At 45.6% G+C, this 18,502-nt stretch overlaps 1 protein-coding gene across 3 annotated transcripts in view; it reads right to left on the minus strand.

Annotated features, from left to right (window-relative positions):
* MAPRE3 (microtubule associated protein RP/EB family member 3) overlaps positions 1–18,502 on the minus strand; it is a 226,173-nt gene that overhangs the window by 147,790 nt on the left and 59,881 nt on the right. Inside the window, exon 1 of one of the 3 annotated variants that reach the window (XM_082251160.1) lies at positions 8,350–8,373. The exons of the other annotated variants lie outside the window; for them this stretch is intronic. The gene's annotated coding sequence lies outside the window, so the exon portion shown is untranslated. Of the gene's footprint in view, positions 1–8,349; positions 8,374–18,502 lie in introns of those variants that run through there. 3 annotated transcript variants of the gene reach the window in all.

The raw sequence follows: 18,502 nt of genomic DNA on the forward strand, positions 1-18,502 counted from the left end.
GGAAGCCAAGGTTCCCAAAATGGGACCTTCCCCTTGTCCTTAACGTCCTTTCAAGATCTAGTTTGTCGGACTCCATTAAAGATCTTACCATTAAAACAGCCTTTTTAGTAGCAATCACTTCAGCTAAAAGAGTTTCTGAGATTAGTTCTCTTGGTTATAAAGAACCTTTTCTCACGTTTTTCCCGGACCGAGTAGTCCTAATTCCGATGCTCAATTCCAATCCGAAGGTATCATCGGTTTTTCATGAGAACCAGGAGATTGTACTTCCTACCTTTTCGTTCTTCAGAGGATAATGAACCTCATCCCTTGGATGTAGGGAAAACTCTTATGGAATATCTCCAGTCAACGTCTTCTTTCAGACAATCGGATAATCTCTTCGTCCTTTTCTCAGGCAAGAATAGAGGGAAACGGGCCTCGTCAAGGTCCATTGCGGCCTGGATTGTGTCTGCCATTCAGCGAGCTTACTGTGTAGAGGGTTTGGCTCCTCCGGAGGCGGTGACAGCCCACTCGACGAGAAGCATCTCAACGTCCTGGGCGGCTTCACATCATGTTGCACCAGAAGTAGTCTGCAGAGCAGCTTCATGGTCTTCTGTAAATACGTTTATGACACATTATTGTGTGGAGCCAGCCTCCTTATCTTCAGTTAATTTTGGCTTGACTGTTTTGTCTGCTAATAATTTGAAGTAAAATTTGATTTGAAACATTCCCACCCGTGTGGTTTGGGCTAGTTATTTCCCACACGTAGGCTGCCATGGAGACTGCCAGGAAAACGGAAAATTCCTATCATACTTACCGTAATTTTCCTTTCCTGGTGGTCTCCATGGCAGCCGGAGTTCCCACCCTCTGGTCTTGGATTCGGCTAAGATATGGAACACTGGCTGTGCCTGCAAGCTGAAATTTATAGAGGGGGGTCCTATACCATTGGAGAGGAGGCGGGGTTAACCCACACGTAGGCTGCCATGGAGACCACCAGGAAAGGAAAATTACGGGAAGTATGATAGGAATTTTCCGTTTTTTGTTTTAAAGCGTCGCCTATGGAAAATATAGGATACTGACATGTTTAAGGTTCGACGTGTTGGGTATCTATTTACTCAGTGCAACATCTGCGTTTATATTTTACAAAAAAATTGGGTAATTAATTGCGTTTTTGTGACAGGTGATCCGTTTTAACCTGATTTCCCCATAGTAGAGATCAGGACTCTGTCCGTCTCCCATCTGATCTCCCCATAGAGGAGAGTGGGACTCTGACAGGTCCCTCTCTGCACAGTGAGCGGAGATGGACCTGTCATCCGCCAGCTCAGCGGGGATCAGCGGAGCAATCCCCGCTGAGCACACGCACACGCTGATTGGCCAGAGGGGGAGCCAATCAGCGGGTCAAGGCAGTCGTGATGTCCGCCGGCCACCCGCAATCGCTCCCCATGGAGACAAAACGGCAGTCTGCCAATGTAAACAAGGCAGACCGCAGTTCTGTCAGAGATGAACACAGGGATCCTGTGTTCCTCCTATTTAGGAACACAGGTCTCTGTGTTCATCCAGTGAGTCGATTCCCCGTACAGTTGGAAAGCACTCCCTATGAGCACACTTAACCCATTGATCGCCCCTGGTGTTAACCCCTTCCTTGCCAGTGTCATTAGTACAATAACAGTGCATATTTTTAGCACTGATTACTGTAGTAATGTCACTGGTCCCCTCAAAAGTGTAAAAAATGTCAGTTAGGTGTCCGATCTGTCCACTGCAATGTCGCAGTCCCGCTAAAAATCGCAGATCGCCGCCATTACTAGTAAAAAAATAAATAAAAATGACATAAATCTTTCCCCTAGTTTGTAGACGCGATAACTTTTGCGCTAACCAATCAATATACACTTATTGGGTTTTTCTTTTACCAAAAATATGTGGCAGAATACATATTGGCATAAATTGATGAAAAAATGTTTTTTTTAACTTTTTTTACTGGGCATGTTTTATACAGAAAGTAAAAAAGGTTTTTTTTTTTTTCAGAATTGTCGCTCTCTTTTTGTTTATAGCGCAGAAAATAAAAAAGAAAGCTCTATTTGTGGGGAAAAAAGGACATTTTTATTTAGGTACAGCATCACATGACCATGCAATTATCAGTTAAAGTAACTCGGTGCCATGTCGCAAAAGATGGCCTGGTCATTAGGGGGTAAAACCTGCCGGTCCTTAAGTGATTAACCCTATTTGTGCTGTTTATCGATATCACTAAAAATGAAATTGAAAGAAAATCACAAAGTTGTCACCAGATCAGGAATAGAGGTGAAAATGTCCAATGGGGACACTAGTTTTGGTGATATCCTGGGATTCCCTCACTTTGGAGGAATTTCCTTTGAATTCCTGCTTTGGCTATAGGACAGGAAGTGAAGGGAGATCTCCCCAATGGAACACAGATGGCGGGTTTAACCCTCCCTTACGCTATCCAAAATGAAAAATAAATGGCTTTAATTCAACCTTAATATCCAGTGGCGGCTGGTGCTCCATCAGTTGGGGGGTGGCGTTAGATGGAACCCCCCCCCCCCAATCACTCCAGCCCACATTACCATATCCCCCCGTGCCAGTTTACTTACCTTGCTTTGCGGTACTGACAGGCGGCGGCTTCCCCCTCAGTCCATGCTCTCAATCGGTGGCTGTCTCCTCCCTCCTTCTTGGCCAATAGAATGCCTTCTCCTTTCGGTCAATCAGAAAACAGGACTCAGGACCCTCTTTCTGATTGGCTGGGAGGAGAATCAGTGTGATAATAGCGAATATTAATTTGCAATTATATATAATATGACAGCTTAAATGCCCAACGAAAACCAAATAAAGGTATAAGCTATCCCAAGCGCTTCAAATGAGGACCACTCACCAATAAATAAATTGGCTATGCAGCTACTTAACTAAAACATATGGAGAAAGATATATAATAGATAGATACTCAGCAATATCCCTATATATATATAGTAGCGCAAACTTGTCAAGAAGCAAGTGCCAAAAAAATGCCAACGCTCCCGGGGAAGAAGTGGAAATCACGAAACGCGTCGGGGCGTGACCAGGCGATGTAACCAGGCTGTGTAAGAGGAGTTCGGATTACCCAGAAGGCGCGGCGTCCACGGCGTGGAGCCTGGACATCATCTCCCGAAGGGCATCCCTCCCCTATTCGTGACTGTTTTTTTGCGTTGGATGACATACAAGACATGTGAGTGTGTTACCTTATGTTTTATTTTATTTAATAAAACCCTTTCAAACAGTATCACGCTATTGGGATTATGTTCTCTCCTCCCCATATGCTGCTGAGCTTTTTTTGACTGCGCTGGTGCGATTCCTGTTGTGGATACTCTGGACCAGTGACCATCATTATAAGCCTGAATGCTCAAACACGAAAGTGGGTTGGGCCACAGCATCTGGTGAGTGGGCAATTCTCCTCCCCCCTTGGAGCACGGTGGTGGTGGTGATCCTTTTGAGAAACACGTCTTCGTACATTATCATCCCAGGAGATAGAGTGAAGGATTATGGACTGTTTGAGTCATTTCTGAACTTTTTCCTGCTGCCTATGTGACATCTATTGCATTTCGGACTTTTGTGCAGTGGGCACAGTATTTTTTTGGCACTTGCTTCTTGACAAGTTTGCGCTACTATATATATATATAGGGATATTGCTGAGTATCTATCTATTATATATCTTTCTCCATTAATTTGCAATTGTCACACAGCTGGGTGGGCTCAGGTTGCAGTGCTCTGCGCCCCGAGCCCACCCTTTTTTGAAGCCTATTAGAGCCTTTGGCTCTAATCACATGCTTCCAAAAAAAAAAAAAAGATCCCCCATTGGAATCCATGCATCCAGCAGCCTGCATGTAGATTAGGGGGCCGGACACATAGATAGGGGGGTCGGCGCCCCTGCTCCCCTAATGGACAGGCCGCCACTGTTAATATCTTTAATAATACCATTATTATTCATCTAAAACCACAATGTTCCAGTGCTGCAGTATGTGGTAATCATATACTGTAATTACTGTGAGATACTTACATCATCATATACTGTTTGTTGAAATAAATAAATCAATATATAAAGCCAAAGTTATAATAAATAAGATTCCTGTGTTTTTTTCTACACCGACTCCAAATTTTGCTGCATGAGATATCTTCTGTGATTTCACCACGTAATGTTCACTTTTATTTGCTCACCTTATAGTCTGACCTATGGATAATAGTTCTACATGCACCTGCACCTTTCAGGGGGCAGTAAACTCTGATATAATATAAATCTCAATCGATCCCAAAATATCAATTCATATATAAAGATACAGGTGCATCTCAAAAAATTAGAATATCATCAAAAAGTTCATTTATTTCAGTAATTCAATTAAAAAAGTGAAACATATATTTTATATGGATGCGTTACACACTGAGTTATATAGTTCAAGCATTTCCCTTTTAATTTTGATGATTATGGCTTACAGCTAGTGAAAACCCAAAATTCAGTATCTCAGAAAATTACAATATTACAATAAAAAAAAGGATTTTTAATACAGAAATGTTGGCTTAGTGAAAAGTCTGTCCATGTACAGTATAGTATGCACTCAATACTTGGTCGGGCCTCCTTTTTCACGAATTACTGCATCAATGCGGCGTGGCATGGAGGCGATCAGCCTGTGGCACTGCTGAGGTGTTATGGAAGCCCAGGTTGATTTGCTAGCGGCCTTTAGCTCGTCTGAATTTTTGGGTCTGGTGTCTCTCATCTTCCTTTTGACAATACCCCACAGATTCTCTATGGGGTTTAGGTCAGGTGAGTTTACTGGCCAATCAAGCACAGTGATACCATGATCATTAAACCAGGTATTGGTAGTTTTGGCAGGTACCAAGTCCTGCTGGGAAATGAAATCTCCATAAAGCTGGTCAGCAGAGGGAAGCATGAAGTGCTCAAGAATTTCCTGGTAGAGGGCTGTGCTGACTTTGGACTTGATAAAACACAGTGGACCAACATCAGCAAACGACACGGCTCCCCAAATCATTACGGACTATGGAAACTTCACACTGGACCTCATGCAACTTGGATTCTGTACCTCTCCACTCTTCCTCCAGACTTTGGGACCTTGATTTCCAAATGAAAAGCAAAATTGACTTTCATCCGAAAAGAGGACTTTGGACCACTGAGCAACAGTCCAGTCCTTTTTCTCCTTAGTCCAGGTAAGACGCTTCTGACGTGGTCTCTGGTTCAGGAGTGGCTTGACACAAGGAATGCAACAGTTGTAGCCCATGTCCTGGATACGCTTGTGTGTGTGGTGGCTCTTTCAGCACTGACACCAGCCGTAGTCCACTCCTTGCGAATATCCTCCAAATTCTTGAATGGCTTCTGCTTCACAAACCTCTCAAGGCTGCGGTTATTATCCCTGTTGCTTGTGCAAATTTTTCTACCACACTTTTTCCTTCCACCTAACCTTCCATTAATATGCTTGGATACAGCACTCTGTGAACAGCCAGCTTCTTTAGCGAAGACCTTTTGTGACTTAACCTCCTTGTGGAGGGTGTCAATGACTGTCTTCTGGACAACTATCAAGTCAGCAGTCTTCCCCATGATTGTGTAACCTACTGAACCAGACTAAGAGACCACTTAAAGGCTCGGTAAACCTTTACAGGTGTTTTGAGTTAATTAGCTGATTAGCGTGTGACATCATGAGTTTACAATATTAAACTTTTTCACAATATTCTAATTTTCTAAGATACTCAATTTTGGGTTTTCACTAGCTGTAAGCCATAATCATCAAAATTAATCACTTTAATAACAACTGATGCAGCTAAGCAGCCGCTCGGCTGTTATTACAATCAGAGGGAGGGAACGCCTCCCTCCAGCCACCTTCCACCGCTCACAGCTTTACACAGCTTGTATAACAGTGTAAATTTGCTGTCCACTCAAAATAACTCAACACACAGCCAGTAATGTCTAAACCGCTGGCAACAAAAGTGAGTACACCCCTAAGTGGAAACGTCCAAATTTTGCCCAATTAGCCATTTTTTCTCCCAGGTGTCATGTGACTCCTTAGTGTTACAAGGTCTCAGGTGTGAATGGGGAGCAGGTGTGTTAAATTCGGTGTTATCGCTCTCACTCTCTCATACTGGTCACTGGAAGTTTAACATGGCACCTCCTACCAAAGATCGCTCTAAGGATCTGAAAAAAGAATTGTTGCTCTACATAAAGATGGCCTAGGCTATAAGAAGAATGTCAAGACCCTGAAACTAAGCTGCAGCATGGTGGCCAAGACCATCCAGAGGTTTAACAGGACAGATTCCACTCAGCACAGGTCTCGCCATGGTCGACCAAAGAAGGTTAGTGCATGTGCTCAGCGTCATATCCAGAGGTTGTCTTTGGGAAATAGACCTATGAGTGCTGCCAGCATTGCTGCAGAGGTTGAAGGGGTGAGGGGCCTGTCAGTGCTCAGACCATACGCCGCACACCGCATCAAATTGGTATGCATGGCTGGTTTCCCAGAAAGAAGCCTCTTCTAAAGATGAAGCACAAGAAAGCCTGCAAACAGTTTGCTGAAGACAAGCAGACTAAGGACATGGATTACAGGAACCATGTCCTGTGATCTGCTGAGACCAAGATGGTTCAGATGGTGTCAAGCGTGTGGTGGTAACGAGGTGAGGAGTACAAAGACAAGTGTGTCTTCCTACAGTCAAGCGTGGTGGTGGGAGTGTCATGGTCTGGGGCTGTATGAGTGCTGCCGGCACTGGAGAGCTACAGTTTATTGAGGGAACCATGAATGTCAACATGTACTGTGACATACTGAAGCAGAGCATGATCCCTGCCCTTCGGAGACTGGGCCACAGGACAGTATTCCAATATAACGACCCCAAACACACCTCCAAGACGACCACTGCTTTGCTAAAGAAGCTGAGGATGAAGGTGATGGACTGGCCAAGCATGTCTCCAGACCTAAACCCTATTGAGCATCTGTGGGGCATCCTCACATGGAAGGTGGAGGAGCGCAAGGTCTCTAACATCCCCCAGCTCTGTGATGTCACCATGGAGGAGTGGAAGAGGACTCCAGTAGCAACCTGTGAACCTCTGGTGCACTCCATGCCCAAGAGGGTAAAGGAAGTGCTGGAAAATAATGGTGGCCACACAAAATATTGACACTAGTTTGGGCCCAATTTGGACTTAGGGATGTCACTTTTGTTGCCAGCAGTTTAGACATTAATGGCTGTGTGTTGAGTTATTTTGAGGGGACAGAAAATTTACACTGTAAGTGCCGGTTCACACTGCAGCGGCACAACTTCAGGGGCGACCTGTGAAGTCGCGTGCACCGCGACTTCGGCGCGACTTGCACGGACTTCATATAATGAATGTCTATGCAAGTCGCTCCAGGTCGCCCCGAAGTAGTACAGGACCCTTTTTCTAAGTCGGAGCGACTTGTGTCGCTCCTATTAGAACCGTTCCTGTACTACACAATGGACCGCGACAGTCCGCGACTTGTCAGGCTGACAAGTCGCCTGACAAGTCGTACTAGTGTGAACCGGCACTTATACAAGCTCGCTACATTACATTGTAGCAAAGAGTCATTTCTTCAGCGTTGTCACATGAAAATATGTAATCAAATATTTACAAAAATGTGAAGGGTTACTCGCTTCTGTGAGATACTGTATGTATGTGTATATATATATATATATATATATATATATATATATATATTGCTTCTCTCTTAGAGGATGACAGCAGTGAGTTTCCATAAGCCCCTCACTCATGGAGTCTCACTCCTCTTGTTGCAGCAAAAAGAGTCTCAATTCTCCAGCTGCAGTGAGTGGGCTGACACTTTAAGATTTGACGAAGGTAAGGTTCAACGGCTGAATAATCGGGGCCTGTGATTGGCCAGTACGAGGGATCACAATGAGGGCTCATTCCCAACATCCACTGCTCTCTGCCCTTTCCACGTTATCCATACATGATACAACTAATTCATTCATTCGTTACAATGCTGGATCTGATCAATCAATGCACACACATCCTTCAATCAACCCACACATGGAGAAATGATTGATGAGAACTCCTAACCATCCATGTAATGATCAGATTGTACGTCTTCTCCCCACCTGATCACTGTTCAGTCTGATCGGTAATACCGCCCCCTACACTGCAATTAGACCCAAATCTCCCAATCAGTATGCATGTTGGGCGCCATCACAGACTGTACGCCTTTTATTTATTAGGTTTTCTACATCACAAGTCATCAAACAAGTGGAGTATAGAAAATCTCAGAAGTACCCTCCAGGCTGGACAGGTGAGGATGGCGGTGATCCCAGAACCCCCAGCTCTGGTCATTTCCCAATAGCAGGCCCCCAGCCCGGAAGAGGCATGACACCTACCGGCAGTGTCACCTACACTGAGAGGCGCAGGCCGAGCCGCGGGGAACGGAGACGGAGATGAATTCACAGAGGAGGAGGATGGATTCTGTGCTGTGATTCTGTCTTCTACAGAGAAGGCCGGCTGGTGGAAATATCATCTGTCATCCGCCTGCACACCACGTCCCGTCCCTGGTAACACTGACACTGCGGAGGGGATCCCTGGAGGACGGCGACGGCAACGCACACACAGCAAGACGGAGAGCTATTTAAAGAGGCAGAAGAATGGCTGCACTGTGCAGACGCCGGGGCCTTCCTCTACATTTAAAGGGGAACTCCATCCTTCCCACAATAATACAGAATCCTCTCCGGGACTGAAATGACTAAGGATCTATTCACACTTATGCAACATTTGGACGTGGGGAAAAAACGCATGACAAGTCGCAGCCTTTTCTTTTCAGTGGCACCCGTTCAGATCGGTGCGACTTAAAGTCACAGCGACTTTGAAAAGGTTGCCTGCCCTATTGATGTGACTTTTGATGCGACTTAGATCCAATCACACTTGTACGACTCCAAAGTAGTGCAACTTTGGATGGATGCGACTTAGATGCAACTTTGGCTTCGACTAATGATAATAGACCAAAGCAATAAAGAAGAAAAAACTTGGATGTCACAGGCCAGCAAGTGGAGGGATAATCAAAATTGAATAAAATATATTATATTATATCATATTATATTATATTATATTATAGGATTTATATAGCGCCAACAGTTTGCGCAGCTTTTTACAATATGAATATAGGATTTATATAGCGCCGACAGTTTATGCAGCACTTTACAACTTGAGGGTAGACAGTACGACTACAATACACTTTAACGTGACCGAACCGACGTAGGTATATGCCAGTCGCGCGCCTGCAGCTAGGGGGCGAGCGTGCGGCACGCTCCTGCCCCCACTCGGCAGCGGGGACTCCAATGCACGGGGGCAGGCGGCTCCGATTGCTGCCTGACACCCGCGATTATTCCCCACTGAGAGAGAAGAACGGTCAGCTGTTGTAAACACAGCCGACCGTTCTTCTCTCTGGAATGATCACAGAGCTCCTGTGATCCTTCTATATAGGATCATATGTCTCTATGATCAATTCACAAGCCACACCCCCCCCCCCCCCACAGTTATAAACACTCCCCTAGGCTCATATTTAGCTCCTTGATCACCCATAGTATTAACCCCTTCCCTGCCAATGGCATTATTACAGTAACAGTGCATATTTTTAGCACTGATTACTGTAGTAATGTCACTGGTACCCCCAAAAGTGTCAAAAATGTCAGTTAGGGGTCCGATCTGTCCACCGCAATGTCGCAGATCGCCGCCATTACTAGTAAAAAAAAAAAAAACATAAAAATGACATAAATCTTTCCCGTAGTTAGTAGACGTGATAACTTTTGCGCAAACCAATCAAAATACGTTTATTGCGATTTTTTTTTTATCCAAAAATCTGTAGCAGAAAACAAATGGGCCTAAAATGTTAAAAAATTTTGATTTTTACATTTTTTTTTTTTGGGAGTGTCCTATAGAAGAATGTGAAAAATATTGTTTCTTTTTCAGAATTGTCACTATTTTTTTGTTTATAGCGCAAAACATAAAAATTGCAGAGGTGATCAAATACCACCAAAAGAAAGCTCTGTTTGTGGGAAAAAAAAGGCTTCAATTTTATTTGGGTACAGCGTCGCACGACCGAGCAATTGTCAGTTAAAGTAATGCAGTGCCCAATCGCAAAATATGGCCTGGTCATTAAGGGGGGAAATCCTTCTGGTCCAGAAGTGGTTAACCACTTGCCGACCGCCGCACGACTATCTACGTCGGCGGTCAGCCCCTCACAGGCAAAGTGACGTAGGGCTACGTCACTAGCTTGTGAGGGTCTAGGGAGCGAGCGCGCGCCCCCGGAGGCGCGCTCCCGCTCCCGAGTGGTCACGGACCCCCCCGCGCGTGTGACCGGCGGACCCGATCGCCGCCGGCCACTCTGCGATCGGCGGGGGAGAGGGAGAAAGTCAGGCAGCTTGTGTAAACAAGCTGCCTGTCATTCTCCTCGCTGTATGAGAGCTGATCACATGGATCTACTATGTAGATCCGTTGATCACTCTGCATACAGCTGAAGCCCCAGCCAATCACAGTTAGAATCACGCCCCTAGGGACACACACAGCCCCTCCCTCTCAAATAAAGTTAACCCCTTCACTACCAGTGTATTTTTACAGTAACAGTGCATATGTATAGCACTGATTACTGTAGAAATGTCACTGGTAACCCCAAAAGTGTCAGAAATGTCAGTCAAGGGTCCGATCTGTCCGCCGCAATGTCGCAGTACCGCAAAAAAAATCGCAGATCGCCGCCATTACGCGTTAAAAAAAAAAACAACAAAAATGACAAAAATCTTTCCCTTAGTTAGTAAACGCAATAACTTTTGCGCAAACCAATCAAAATACGCTTTTTGCGATTTTTTTTACCAAACATAGGTAGCATAAAACAAATTGGCCGAAAATTTTAAAAAATTTTGATTTTTACATTTTTTTTTGGGGGAATTTCATATAAAAAAAAGGGAAAAATATTGCTATTTTTGCAAAATGGACGCTCTTTTTTTGTTTATAGCGCGTGATCAAAAAATCGCACAGGTGATCAAATACCGCCAAAAGAAAGCTCTGTTTGTGGGAAAAAAAGGACGCCAAATTCGTTTAGGTACAGCGTCGCACGACCGCGCAATTCTCCGTTAAAGTCACGCAGTGCCGAATCGCAAAATACCCCCTGGTCGGAATGGGGGTAAAATCTTCCGGGGCTTAAGTGGTTAAAGGGTAACTCCACTTTTGTGGGGGGAAAAATATTAGCAAATAAAGAAAAAACAATATAGCGTGTAAAATTGTGACACAAATCATATTGTAATTGAATGTTATTAAAAATGACCTTTCCTTTTCAATCGGTAGCTGCTGTAATTTCTGAAAATGCAATACAATATGGCTACCTGGAGGTGTTCTGTACGCAGAATGTATACTGACCACACCCCCAGAAACATCATTTCCTGCTTGTGTGATTGGCTCACCAATTTTCCCAGAAGTCTGCCTAAGAGACAACTCAGATTTCTGGCATCCCCTGCAACAAAAATTTTTTGGTGAGATACTCCCAATAGGAACACGTCTAAAGGGATGCAGGCCCAGCAGATTTCCTCATTAGTGCTCTGCAGCTGCCACAGCTGATAGATAATTATTAAACCACTCCCATTAGGCCCACTCAGCACAGAGGAGCAAACAATGATTTCTTCAGAATAACAAAAAGTAGGAATCTGCAACAAAGTTTGTTAAGATCCGTGTAAAGTACAGAGATCACCCAGAGGGGAATGTTTTCTTCCTCAACAAAAGTGGAATTACGCTTTAACCGCTTGCCAACCACCCACCGCAGATACACTGCGGCAGGCTGGCTCGGCTGCATTAATCGCCGTACCCATACTTCGCTTCTTGGGAGTGAGCATAGGGGGCGCACGCGCAGGGCGATTCGCAAAAGGGGAAGCTGATCTGCGGGGCCGGCGGCCGGGAACACAGAGTGGCGCTGTTCTGTCAGTTATGAACACAGGGATCCTGTGATCCTCCTATTTAGGAACTCAGGTCTCTGTGTTCATCCAATAATCCCATCCCTCTCACAGTTAGAAAACACCCCCTAGGGACACATTTAACCCTTTGATCGCCCCGGGGTTATCCCCTTCCCTGCCAGTGTCATTAGTACAGTAACAGTGCATATTTTTAGCACTAATGACTGTAGTAATGTCACTCCCCCCAAAAATGTCAGTTAGGGGTCCGATCTGTCTGCCGCAATGTCGCAGTCCCGCTGAAAATCGCAGATCGCCGCCATTACTAGTAAAAATATATACACAAATAAAAATGACATAAATCTTTCCCGTAGTTTGTAGACGCGATAACTTTTGCGCAAACCAATCAAAATACGCTCAGTCCCCGTTCACACTAAGGCGACCTGTGAGGCGACCTGGTCGCCTCACAGGTCGCCGTAGGTCGCCGCCCATAGAGAAGCCCGTTCTAATAGGAGCGACACAAGACGCTCCGACTTAGAAAAAGGGTCCGGAGCTTCTTTGGGGTGACCCGGAGGCGACTGCCATAGACTTCAATGTTATGAAGTCCGTGGCGGCCGCTCCGAGGTCGCGGCGCGCTGCTCCTCGGAGGTCGCCCCCCCCCTGAGTCGGATTGCCCCTATGTGAAGGGGCCGAATTGGGATTTTTTTTAGCAAAAATATGTAGCAAAATACAAATTGGCCAAAAATGATGAAAAAATTTAATTTTTACATTTTTTTTTATTGGGAATGTTATATAACAGAAAGTAAAAAAAATATATATATTTTTTTCAGAATTGTCGCTCTTTTTTTTGTTTATAGCTCAAAAAAAAAAAAAAAAAATCGCAGAGGCGATCAAATACCACCAAAAGAAATCTCTATTTGTGGAGAAAAAGGACATCAATTTTATTTGGGTACAGCGTCGCACGACCGCGCAATTGCCAGTTAAAATACCATAGTGCCAAATCGCAAAAAATGGCCTGGTCATTAAACGGGGGGGGGGGTAAAACCTTCCTGGTCCAAAAGTGGTTAACATCAAAATCATGGCGTACATTCCCAGTTAGGTGGTTTGCATAACTCCTCTCAAGAGTCAGACCGCTGCTTACATCAGAGCTGAGGGCTTTTGAGCGCGGTGCTGCGACAGGGTGCTGGGATGTTTTCAGGAAGCGATGTACAGAGCCCCTCCCACCAGCTATGATCTGCCTGCATTGCATAGAGAAGCACAGAGACCCAGTGAGGATGGGAAAGGAGGAACCAGGGATGACCAAACATAAGCGGATCAAACTTCAGCTTTATGGACCGACCCTTGAAATGCTGCACTGTGTGTATGGCTGTCATAGGCAGAAGCCGTGTAGCAAGGCTCCTTCCAGCATTCCCCCCGGGGGCTCTGTGTATACCGTACAGAGAGGACACATCTCTTCTTCATCATGGCGTCACTACAAATAAGACGCGCTGTGTTACCCAATGTTTACATAAGAAGGATCCTGGCACCAAACCACACAATCACCCAGCGTGTCAAATACACACAACGCATGCATGGTAACCGGCCCCGACATATCCAGGACTCCATCCAATCCAAAGCTTCCTAGAAGAGCGGCTGCACCAAGACTTCAGGAATAAACACCATACACAGTATATGCCAATCTCACCATTACATAGAACGTTTCCCCATTTCACCCTTTTCTGTCTGCGCAAAATCATCACTGGCAGCTGAGCTTCCGTCGTCAACTTTTAGGCTACGTTCACATGTTGGCGTAGCGAATCGGAAATCATTGCAAATCGCGGGGCAACTGTGCGATGCCGTTGATTTGCAATGGCACCCCAAACGCTGTGTGATGTTGCCGCGATTTCCGCCTGCCGAATCACGGTAACATCGCGCAAACAAAATCGCGGGTCGCATGACGCCCCAAAGAAGCTCTTGTACCTTTTTTGGGCGTCATGCGACCCGCGATTTTGTTTGTGCGATGTTACCGCGATTCGGCAGGCGGAAATCGCGGCAACATCGCACAGCGTTTGGGGTGGCATTGCAAATCAACGGCATCGCACAATTTGCAATGATTTCCAGATCGCGGTGATTCTGCCCGGGATCCGCTACGCCAACATGTGAACGTAGCCTTAGTGCCGGTTCACACTAACGCGGCACGACTTCGGGGGCGACCTGTGAAGTCGCGTGCACCGCGCCTTCGGTGCGACTTGTATGGACTTCATATAATGAATGTCTATGCAAGTCGCTCCGATGTCACCCCGAAGTAGTACAGGACCCTTTTTCTAAGTCGGATCGACTTGTGTCGCTCCTATTAGAACGGTTCCCGTAGCACTGCATGGACCGCGACTTGTCAGGCTGACCAGTCGCCTGACAAGTCGCAGTAGTGTGAATGGAGCCTTAGGCTCCATTCACACCCGAGCGTATCATTTTCAGGCGTTTTATTTGGGTGTTTTTCAGACATTTTTTTGGGCGTTTTTCAGACGTTTTTTCAGGCGCTTGTAATCTGCCAAAAAAAAGCTTGTGTACTTTTTTGAGCTTCGGGCGACAAAACGCTCAGATGTGAACAGGGGCCATTGAAATGAATGAGATTTTGCTTGTTGGGCGCTTTGAGACTTCAGAGATGAGCGTTTTACTAGCTAAAAAACGCTCAGATGTGATCAGGGACTTAACGAAAGACAAAACTTTTTTTTTTCTTAGGTTTTAGGCTGAGTTCACACTCTTGGGGACGCAGACATCGCATGTGATTCGCACTGCATTGCTGTGCAGATCACATGCGATGCAAATTTAGCCATACAGATTGTTTTGCTGAACTCGCATTCCCATGCTGCTGGAACCGTTTTTTTTTTTAACCCACACTGGAATCGGATCACACCCATGCGATCTGGTGCCTGCCTGAATTCCCAGCTCGCACTGCGATCTGCGAACCGGTCTGGGAGTGTCATTAACTTTGTATTGACACCCACCGCGGCAGTGTGAACTGCCTGCGAGGGGAGATGCGATGTGGGAACCCGCACTAGAATCGCATTGGTTTCCGCATCGCAATAGTTCGCACTGATGCGGTGAGAGACACAGCATGTCATTTGCACAGGAATCGCAGCATATTCCTGTACAATTTACATGCGGTGACTCTGGGGTTCGGTTTGAGCCATGGATTTGTATGCCTCGAATCGCATCGCATTCGCACCAAACTGGTGCAGCACCCTTTTTTTGTCCGCACCAGGATTATATTGCATAGATGTACACACCCATGCGTTCCAATTCTGCAAATAGCAGTGCGTTTTTGCAAACCGATTGCGTGGTGTTCTGACAAATGTTGTTTACAAGGTATTTTTAGCTAGAACCCCCAAACATTATATAAATATATATATATATTTTTTAGCAAAGACTCTGGAAAATAAAATGGCGGTTGTTGCAATATTTTTGGTCATGCGGAATTTGTGCAGCGGTCTTTCAAACGCAATTTTTTGGGGAAAAAATAAATTTCACTGCATTAAAAAAAAAACTAAACAGTAAAGTTTGCCCAATTTTTTTGTTTAATTTGAAAGATGATGTCACACCGAGTAAATAGATACCCAACATGTTATGGTTTAAAATTGCGCACAATTGCCCGTGGAATGGCGACAAACTACGGTGCTTACAATTATCCACAGGCGATTTTTAGCGGGACTGCGACATTGCAGCGGACAGATCGGACCCCTAACTGACATTTTTGACACTTTGGGGGGGGGGGACCAGTGACATTACTACAGTAATCAGTGCTAAAAATATGCACTGTTACTGTAATAATGACACTGGCAGGGAAGGGGTTAACACCGTGGGTGATCAAGGGGTTAAATATGAGCCTAGGGGAGTGATTCTAGCTGTGGGGGGGCGTGGCTTCTGAGATTACCATAGAGACATGTGATTCTATATAGAAGGATCACAGGGACTCTATGATCATTCCAGAGAGAAGAACGGTCAGCTGTGTTTACAACAGCAGACCGTCCTTCTCTCTCAGCGGGGAACGATCACGGATGGCCGGCGGCAATCGGAGCCGCCTGCCCCGTGCATCGGAGTCCCCGCTGCCGAGTGGGGGCAGGAGCGCGACCGACATATACCTACGCCGGTTCGCGCAGGAGGGGCTGCTTGCCAGCGGGCAGGCCTTGAGTGGTTAATTGCTGTCAAAAGAAATGTAAACATCCCTTGTGACAGCAATATGCAGTGACAGGTACTCCTTATGGAGGGATCGGGAAACTAAAAGACCCCAGACCCCTCCACTACACTTCCATGTATTCAAAACGCCAAAATCTGCATTTTTGAATACTGAGAGTTTTTTAACCACTTTACCACTAGAGCATTTTGCTGTCTTACGTCTGGGCCACTTTTTGCGATTCGGCGCTGTGCGACTTTAACTGACAAATGCGCGGTCATGCGACGCCGTACCCAAACGAAATTTACGTCCTTTTTTTCCCACAAACAGAGCTTTCTTTTGGTGGTATTTGATCACATGTGCGATTTTTACTTTTTGCGCTATAAACAAAAAAAGAGCGTTTATTTTGAAAAAATAACAATATTTTTAACATTTTTTTTATATGAAATTCCCCCCAAAAAAAGATGTAAAAAACAATTTTTTTTTAAATTTTTGGCCAATTTGTTTTCTGCTACCTATGTTTGGTAAAAAAAAAATCGCAATAAGCGTATTTTGATTGGTTTGCGCAAAAGTTATTGCGTTTACTAACAAAGGGAAAGATTTATGTCATTTTTGGTGGTTTTTTTTTTTAACGAGTAATGGCGGCGATCTGCGATTTTTTTTTTGCGGGACTGCTACATTGCAGCGGACAGATCGGACCCTTGACTGACATTTTTGACACTTTTGGGGGTACCAGTGACATTACTACAGTAATCAGTGCTATAAATATGCACTGTTACTGTAAAAATGACACTGGCAGGGAAGGGGTTAATTTTATTGGAGAGGGAGGGGTTAATGTATGCCTGGTGCTTACTGACGTGTAGGGGGGGAGGTGACTGAGTGAGACATGGACAGATCAGATGTCCAGCTATGCTGAACACTCCGATCTGTCACTCCCTGTCACTATGGAGATCCGCCCGCTCTGTTTACACAGGCGGGCGGATCTCCAAACTGGATTCCCCCGACGATCAGGGCAGAGCAGCGGCGATCGCCGCTGCTCCTCCCCTGGCCCGACTCCCGCTGTGAATGAAAACAGCGGGAGCGCGCCTCCGGCGGCGCGCGAGCGCCTCCGGCGGCGCGCGAGCGCCGCCTACAGGGGGAGGAGTCTGGCGACGTAGGTCTACGTCGTCAGACCTACAAGAGCCACTTTGCCGCAGTAGTACTACGTACTCAGCGGTAAAGTGGTTAAATTCAGCGCCATTAGCCGCCAAGTAAAAAGGAAGTGGCGTTATGACGTCGATTCGGGGGTTACTACATCGGAGACCCGATAAGAGCGGAATCCGGCTTTGTTCGGGACTCCAACCAGTCAGCGGATGTGCCGGCTGGTTGCTTGGGTTTCCCGGTGGGACAGGAGACCCGGGCAGGGATTCGCTGGGATAACGGCCGAGCGGCTCACAAGCCACATCCGCTGTTATGTTCTGAAAGCTGACCGCTGGCTCTAAAGAACGGTAGCGGGGTGATGCCTGCAGCTGCAGATCATTCCACTACAACCATTTCTCCGAGCCCACGTACAGATTCGTGGGAAGTGGTTCAAGTAAAACTAAAGGCAAAACATTTTTTTTTGTTTTGGAAAGAGTGGAGAGGGATTGAAGGCGTGTCAGTTTTTATTGCCCGTCTGTGTCCCCATAATAGAGATATTTGTCCTGTTTGCCATTATCATTACCACTTGCCGACCAGTCGCCAGCGGCAGGTCGGCAGATTCCCGCCAAACGGCCTACCTGTAAAGCGCTCCGCGGGAGTGATTCTGGGGGCGCGCACTCACGCCCACTCACCAGTGGGGAAGCCAATCCACGGGGCCGGCGGCCACGATCGCTCCCCGTGAAGAGAGAACGGCGGTCTGCTGTTTGTAAACACAGCAGATCGTTCTTCTCTCTGGAATCAATACAGAGACCCAGTGATCCTCCTATTTAGGAACACAGGTCTCTGTATTGATTTCACAAGCCCATCCCCCCTACAGTTAGAAAACACCCCCTAGGCCAGCCCTAGGTTAACCCCTTCCCTGTAACAGTGCATATTTTTATCAATGATTACTGTAGTAATGTCATTGGTCCCCCCAAAAGTGTCAAAAGTGTTAGGGGTCCGATCTGTCCGCCGCAATGTCGCAGTCCCGCTAAAAATCGCAGATCACCGCCATGACTAGTAAAAAAATAAAGAAATAAATAAAAATGACATAAATCATTCCCCTAGTTTGTCGATGCGATAACGTTTGTGTAAACCAATCAAAATACGCTTATTGGGATTTTTTTTTTACCAAAAATATGTAGCAGAATAAAAATTGGCCTAAAATGATGAAAAAATTAGATTTTTACATTTTTATTTTTTGGGAATGTTATATAGTAGAATGTGAAAAATATTGTTTTTTTTTTTTTTCAGAATTGTCGCTCTTTTTTTGTTTATAGCGCAAAAAATAAAAATTGC

The sequence above is a fragment of the Pelophylax lessonae genome (genome assembly GCF_965119305.1).
Source record: "Pelophylax lessonae genome assembly, chromosome: 3".
Lineage (NCBI taxonomy): Eukaryota > Metazoa > Chordata > Amphibia > Anura > Ranidae > Pelophylax > Pelophylax lessonae.